Source organism: Chanos chanos, chromosome 2 (genome assembly GCF_902362185.1).
Source record: "Chanos chanos chromosome 2, fChaCha1.1, whole genome shotgun sequence".
In the NCBI taxonomy this organism is placed as follows: Eukaryota; Metazoa; Chordata; class Actinopteri; order Gonorynchiformes; family Chanidae; genus Chanos; species Chanos chanos.
Genome location: NC_044496.1, coordinates 44,747,599 through 44,755,270, shown reverse-complemented (window position 1 = coordinate 44,755,270; position 7,672 = coordinate 44,747,599).

Sequence of the window (7,672 nt, the reverse complement as noted above, 5' to 3'; positions counted from 1 at the left end):
TCTTTTCTTTCTAAACAAATTCGGTATGAATCATGAACATTAAACTGCTTTATGTCATCTGTCCTCGGTTGACTGGTTCGCGGATGTAGGCAGAAGCAGTAACGCCTTTTTATTTTAACATTTTGAAGTGTTCTGTTTCTGACCTTTGTTTACATAAAAAATATTGTGGCTTTTGTGTTTAGATGACTCGTCGGCAGGGGATAGTATACCATGAATCCTTAAAACTCTGGCATTTACATCTTTCCACAGATGAACATATCAAAACTTTCTACTACTTTTACTGCTTTAATGTACTGTAGCTTTATTTTCTGATTCATTTTCATATTTTGTTTATGCATTTGGTTCTACTGTTTTACTTTGTCAAGCTTGACAAATGCATTGCTGCATATACTCAGGAACCTGGGTGTGATATTTAGTAAACATCTTCAGCGTACGCTGTCAGTAGTATCCTCATGCTTTTACCCACATCCTGACCAAACAGGAATGACAGCCTGACCTAAACTCATGTTTAATGTTTGCTTTTTTGAACTGTTTGAGCTGAACCGCAGTGCAAGAAGTGCAGGGTAATGGGATTTTGTGATCCTATAGTTTAAACTGTAGTTTAAACCCAAAGCCAATAAGATTTGACTCTGCTGAAGGACTCTTTATGTGCTTTCATCCAGATGTCTGCATGACGTCTAGAATCTGGAGACTAATTACCGTGTGCCTCCAGCTTTTTCACACTTCGTGGCCAGACTCCGATTTGTCCAAATCTTCACGAGCCAGAATGACAGTAGGATGGAAAAGCTCTTGAGTTAAAAAAAAAACCCCCAAAAAAAACAACAACAGTTGCACAATAACATTTATTTTTCTGACACACTCATGAATTTCTCATCATTCTGTCATGACATTACTCATGAATGCACCGGTTCAGGGGAGGCCAACTGAAGCCTGATGTGGTCTGCCTTTAGACGCACTCTCTCTGGAGTTAGCTCGCTCTCCTCTCTGGAAAAATGAGGACATGATAAAAACCCCTGACCTTCGGCCGGTTAGCCTGAGTCTAAAGGTTCATTTAAAGAAGAGTACATTTGCAAGTATTCATTTTCTCATCTATAATGTCAAAGTTATTTTACCAAGTTTTTTGTTGATATAATGATGAGAACGAGCTAGTACAACATTGGTGACTTAACTATGCAGTTGAAGTAAAAGTCAGGTCTGACTGATAAAAGCATTGTCCAGGCCAGTGTTTCTCAGCATTTCCTCTGGATGTCACATGTGTGATTTTACAAAACTAATGGAAACAGTGCAGGGCCCAGGTGCTCAGCTCTCATCCTAATTCGATTAGGTGTATTATTGTTTAGACTGCATCCAAAAAAAAGGTTTAATTTTGAGGGAGAGTGTAGAGACAACTTCAGACATTTACTTTTATGTGGATGTGGACTCAAACTAAAAGAACCAGATCTTGAATAAGATTGGATGGATGCTTGATCCTCAGTTTGAAACTTGTTGAAGACGCTCTTAATCTCTCCATGGACAGATATTGTCAAGACACAGAACTGGCATATTTCCAGTATACAGATAATACTTTAACTTCACATTACAAATGAAACAGTCAAACCTATGTTAAACAACAAGTAATGGTGATTACACAGCATACTCCATGCTGTAGTAGCAAATGAGGTGATTATTATGCACAAAGAGCATTCATCTAAAGCATTGTCTCCTATAGGCTCCATAGGAGAGAAAGAGAATCTAAAGCATTCATCTAAAACATTGTCTCCTATAGGCTCCATAGGAGAGAAAGAGAATCTTAGAATAACTCTGATGAATTGCTGTAGCTCTCCCTCTCCTTAGTGTAGTGTTGTGTGAAATCTGATGAGATAGACTGAAGATGGATCTATAAGTTTGTCATGTGTATTGTCTTTTACACATATTACAGTCAAATCACACTCACATACTTGTGTGTGTATTTGTGTGTTAAGTCTCAAAATGCTGAGGTGGTTCAAAACCCAGGACACACACACACACACAGAGGCATGCAGAAACAGATGAACACACACATGCATGGACACATAAGATAAGTAATCCAAGATATAGTGAAGGCATTTTTACTGACACATACATTAATGTGAAATTGTGGCATATAAAACATTAATAAAAAAGTGAAAACTATCGCCATGTGAAATCTTGTCAGGAGCTTTAAATTCTGTAATGACCATGAGGTGATGTTGGAGCAGGAGCATGAAGACTGAGAACAGAGGGTAAAGTTTGTGTGCTCACAGTCTCACACCACATTAACACATCAGCAGACACCAACGGCAGAATTGTCACGTCACGCTGGCCTTCTGAGCCTAGACAATAAAATTCCCCTTCGTGCAGGTTGTCTGAGGTCTGGACTACAACGATTACTTGGCAGTGGTGGCTGTTTTAATGCTGAACCAACTTTTCTTGGACTTAAAGTTTCGTTTTGGGCTTGTAGCTTTGAATGGTCATCCAAGTAAATTTGTCACACCGGCCAATATTTAAATCTCAAGATGCTGAAGTGGTCCAGAATCCAGTACACACACACACACAAGCACACACATGCACTGACACAGAGGCACACAGGACACGGTAACTCATGATATGGCTATGACAGTGTGAAAAGAGCTTGTCTCTACACGCGCACAGTTATTTACATGACAGCTTCACTGTTTCTTGAGTTGTAAACTAAGACCCAACCATACTTTTTGAGACCTCAAACAAGATCCACTCCTCCACTACAGTATTCAGTTGAGAGACAATGCTGCTCTCATATTAGTGAAGTTCAAACAGAGTCTAACTTTGAGAGGAATTTCAGGAGGAGTATGTGGACCAAAGAGCTATAAGTCCCCCTTGTCTGGGGTCTTTGGTAGAGGCCAAGATTCAGAAGCGAAACATATGATGCAAATCAAATACAACACTTTCTTGGCTCCTGGGCTGTGTTCACACTATTGTCTCGAGGTACAATGCACAAAAGAGCTCTTATTCCTGTAAAATATATGTATAACTACCGAGGTGGAGTGACTCCTTTTAATCACTTCTGTTTACAGAATCTCAAGATGATTGTGTGAACACAGCTTTAGAGGTCATGGCTTACAAGACCAAGATCCCTTCATAGTTTGCTTATCATGCACCTAGCTTCAGACAGTTTGAATAATTCAGCCCAGGGATCAAGTTCTTATTGATGTTATTCGTTTGGTTTTGTCTGACATCACATAGACTGGCGACCTGTCCAGGATGTTTCCCTGCCTTTCACCCAATGAGCGCTGGGATAGGCTCCAGCGTCCCGCGACCCTAATTAGGATAAGCAGCTTTGAAAATGAAAATGAATGAGTGAATGACATCACATAATAATTATGGTCTCTGAAGATGCAAGAGTACATTTTTGTAAAGTACATGATTTAGTGTAAGAGCTACAGATCGCTTGAACGGTTGTTTAAAAAGATACATGAGTGAGGTGTCTGAGGCCTTGTGACTGATATTCGTGCGCTAGTTTTGTGCGAAACTGTAAATGATTAAAGATGTCTCCGCTGCCAAGTCTGCTCTGGACACTGACAGACGAGGAGGAAAGTGTTGGCAGATAGAAACTCTTCAGTTCAGTGTCAAATGAGGCTAAGTGCCTTTGTTCTGTTGTCGGCAGACAGAGTGAATGAAGGAGAGAGAGAGAGAGAACAAGTGAGATGAAGGGAGAAATAGACGTTGTTTCAGCCCAGAGCTTATATTACTCTCAAGAGGACCAACTAAACTTTTCTGTTCTGTTTTTCAGGTATTAGCTTGATTTTCCCATCTGTTTTCCAGTCTGGCTAGACTCTGGAGACAAGAGGATAAGGGAATACATTTGTACATCAGCACAACTTTCTTCTACCTTTATTTCACCTTTATTTTGCTCCTCGACAACTCTGGAATTCAGATGCGCCCATTAGGAATAGGTTGGATTTAAGAAATACAAACTGGAATTAAAGAGAATCAAGTGTCCATGCTGAAGACTGGAAGGCATCCACTATTACCCCTTTTCCACTGCCGCGGTGCCGGTGCCGGTGCCCGATCGAGCACCGGCACCCGCGCTTTTCCACTGACAAAATACTGGTGCCGGAGCCGAAAAGCTGGCACCGGCACGGCACCACAGAAATGCTGGTCCCAAAAGTTGGAACCGCTGACGTCAGAGGCTATGCAAATAAAAACCACGCGAGAACCAATCAGTTCAGCGTTTGATCCGTGACGTTCTTTAGAGAGGCGGGAGTAACAAAAAACGTCTGATCAAGTAGCGGTAGGCTAAAGGATATTTGTAGCATGAAAATATGTATATGATTAAAAGATGCATGAGTAACAATTTGTGTCTACATCAATACTGGCTGTTGTTTACATGTTACATGAACGTAGTCGGACCCAGAGTGGTAGAAAAAGACACTCTCTCTCGCGGCTCTGGCTGGTGCAATTAAACCACTTCATGCAGACCTTCATTTAAACACTCGTTTTAACTTTTGAGCTAGGTGACAGACTTAATATTTTCATGAATTTTGCCCCCAGAGCGAAAACTTCTGGGACAAAATTCGTGAGGTGTTTCGCTGTGTGGAAGCCTAGCGTAAAAGTAAATTTATAAAGAGCAAGCAATGCGTTCTGTCCGATATTATTTTTTCCCCACGGAAATTACCCAAACTTTCGCTATGTAGCGTTCGGTTCCCAAACCAGTGGAAATGCGGGCCGGTTCTCAAAAGGCACCAAGGCAGCACTGGCTCCGCACCGGCACGGGCACGGGCACCAGCACCGTCGTAGTGGAAAAGAGACATATGAGTGCAAGGCAACTCCTTAATTGAGCCAAAGATCATACAAAGCTAACATTATTCCCTCAGTAGTGTTACTATGATATAGTCCATTCTATTTGTAAATGTCTGACTCTATGCAATGGGGTATAACCACTCTCGCTCTCTCTACCTCTCTCTACCTCTCTATCTCGTGCACACACACACATGTTAAGCAACCTTCATCTTCTCATTAGGGTCATGCCTTCCATGAATTATTATATGAGTGACAGTGATAAACAGGTCCCTATTATGACAATGACTGTGGTTAGATAGAAATAAACTACCCATACCCAATCATCTGAACTCAGTCTCACAGAGCATGGTTGATTTATTCACATGCTATATTGGATGGAACAACCATGGAGTATTCATAAAAATCACATAACTAATGCTGTCTGGTAAAAGTTCAATACAGGTGTCTTAATGGATTGAAGGCAAAGTTGAGTGTAGCTGTCAGTAGAGCTGAGGAACTGTGGTGGATGTGGTTTGGACATATGTTGTATAAAAATGTCATGCGTTTGATTCATTGTAGTCATTATGTCAAATGCCTTCTCGTAGATCTATAGCAGTTGCCATTGATCCTTCTTCAGAGTTCTGCTAGTGTTTAAAGTTGGATTTGGTCAAATGCATTGGCTGGAAGATCAAGCCTTTCCAATATTATAATCCACAAAAAGGAAGACTGGTAATATTCATTTCTGAGTCATATGCTTGAAATCAGATTAAAGCATTGAGGTGGATTTTGTGTCTTTTTACATGGACATGGACCTCTATTCAGTAAGTACTATTATGAAGGACCAAATGGAAGTCATTTCAGCCCTTGCTTCCTGGTAATTGGAGATGTGATCCATTTGTAACAGAATCAACATTACAATGCCACTCCAGAAATAAGCAGAGTCTAGTCTGTTGTACTGTTATATTACATTATCCAACATCATTTCCTCTGCTGTTTTCCTGATACCACTTAGTTTTGGTTTGCCATCTGTAGACTTTCTCCATATCTACAGTGCTTTATATTTATAAACTGTGTGTGTGTGTATGTGTCATTTTGTGTTGTGTTGTGGCTGAAAGACTATGAAATCTGAATTATCACTGGACATAAAACTCTCCTGCCCTCAGGTGGCATGGTATATTTTAGTTTATACTCCCATGTGGAATTCTTCCATCAGTCATCTCATCTGGGTCCTTTAACTGACCGTATCGGTGAGGTGAGTAATGTCAGGGATCAGGAGATGAATTGGCTCCATCATGCAGCAGACAGCATTTTGACCAATTCTTAAACCTTTATCTGTGTCCCAGTCCCAGTGGTTGCCTGCTTGTGAAGGCAGCCTCAGGTCAAATGATTAATGTTAATGCGTGTCAGTGACTGAGGAATCCTGACTGTTGGCTACACTTTTACCTAATGGCCAGGTATCAGCAGTGAATGAGCTGGCCAGACAAATGATCCCCTTTGTCTCTGAGGTGAGCTGCATCATTGCCTGGCAAAGAGAAATGGAGGGAAATAGTCTGGATGTTATTATGTGCAATAATGAAGGGTGTCCTGAAACGAGGTGACTGATCATTTCTGAGGGCTGCTTTGTCACATATGCCATTTTAGAGACGTAGCCAGTGGCTTGAATCAGCTCATCAGTGCCTTTTTGGACAAAATGGGTGAAAATAGATTGAAAATACAACAGAGCCTCACTCCCAATGCCTGAAAACACTGATTCAGTCCACTCATGACACACTGATCACTGAGTCATATATTGACATAGTTATAACATACAGGTAATTTGACGTTTTAATTAGTTTGGTGCCATACAAAAAAGAAACACCACACCCCACCATCCCATCAACATTATATGAACATTATCAAGAAAATGTTTGCACAAAAGAGAATAAGTGTTATATATGCTGTAATGTGCATTTGTGGTGGTGGTGGTGGTGGTGTGTGTGCGTGTGTGTGTGTGTGTGTGCGTGTGTGTGTGTGCGTGCGTGTGTCTGTGTGTGTGTGTGGTTTTGCAAATATAGTAACTGCATATTACTGCATGTCGTTATTATGATAAAAAACTCTGATTGCTGTCAAAAAGAAGTCTGATTATAGATTATTATTAAAAGTGTTGGAAAAAGATCAGAGAGAGAGATAAAAAAAGAAGGGGAAATTGTGAACACACTATGCTTACAGTGTCCTGTATTACATCTGTGAGATTCATGTTCAGTTCAAACTCTCAGTAAGTCTTGCACATGCTGAATTTCACTTTATTGTTATTTCCTAAGTTGTCCAGATTTATACTGTACATTGGTCATGAGTCTATGTTGTAGCAAAAAGCTGTGCGAGCTATGTATAGTCTAGGAAGAGGACAAATATACAGTACCTAGGTATCTCTAATTTCCTTTAAACCAGTCAACCAAAGACACTCTGGAAATCTCAGCAGATAACACGGCTCACGACATAAAAGAGGTAAGCTCACAAACGCGCAGGCCCTGCGGCAAAGAACGCTCTGACATTTCAGAGTGCATCTGAGATGAGCAGAAATCATGGTCTGGAATGCTTTTGTTTGTGGTGAAGAGCAGGGTGCTTTCGGTGACATTTGAGGATAAAGCGGTCTCCCATCTCATTCCATCTTGGATGGAGTAGACCTCTGACAGAGCCAAGCTGGTCTTTCTCACTGTCTCCAACATTATCTCTGAATGAAAACATAACCTCTGGCTTTCACCTGCTGCGTTTAGTCCCTTTGTGCCTATCCTGGATCAGATTTTCAGAGGACTAAGTCCACGTATTCCTGTGAAGCGTTTGAAATGGTTTTAGGTCAATTTTTAATTCTTACCTTACTTCTAACTGTAACACCTGGAATATTTTTGGTGGGGGGTGGGGGGGCAGGTTTAACCCTCTG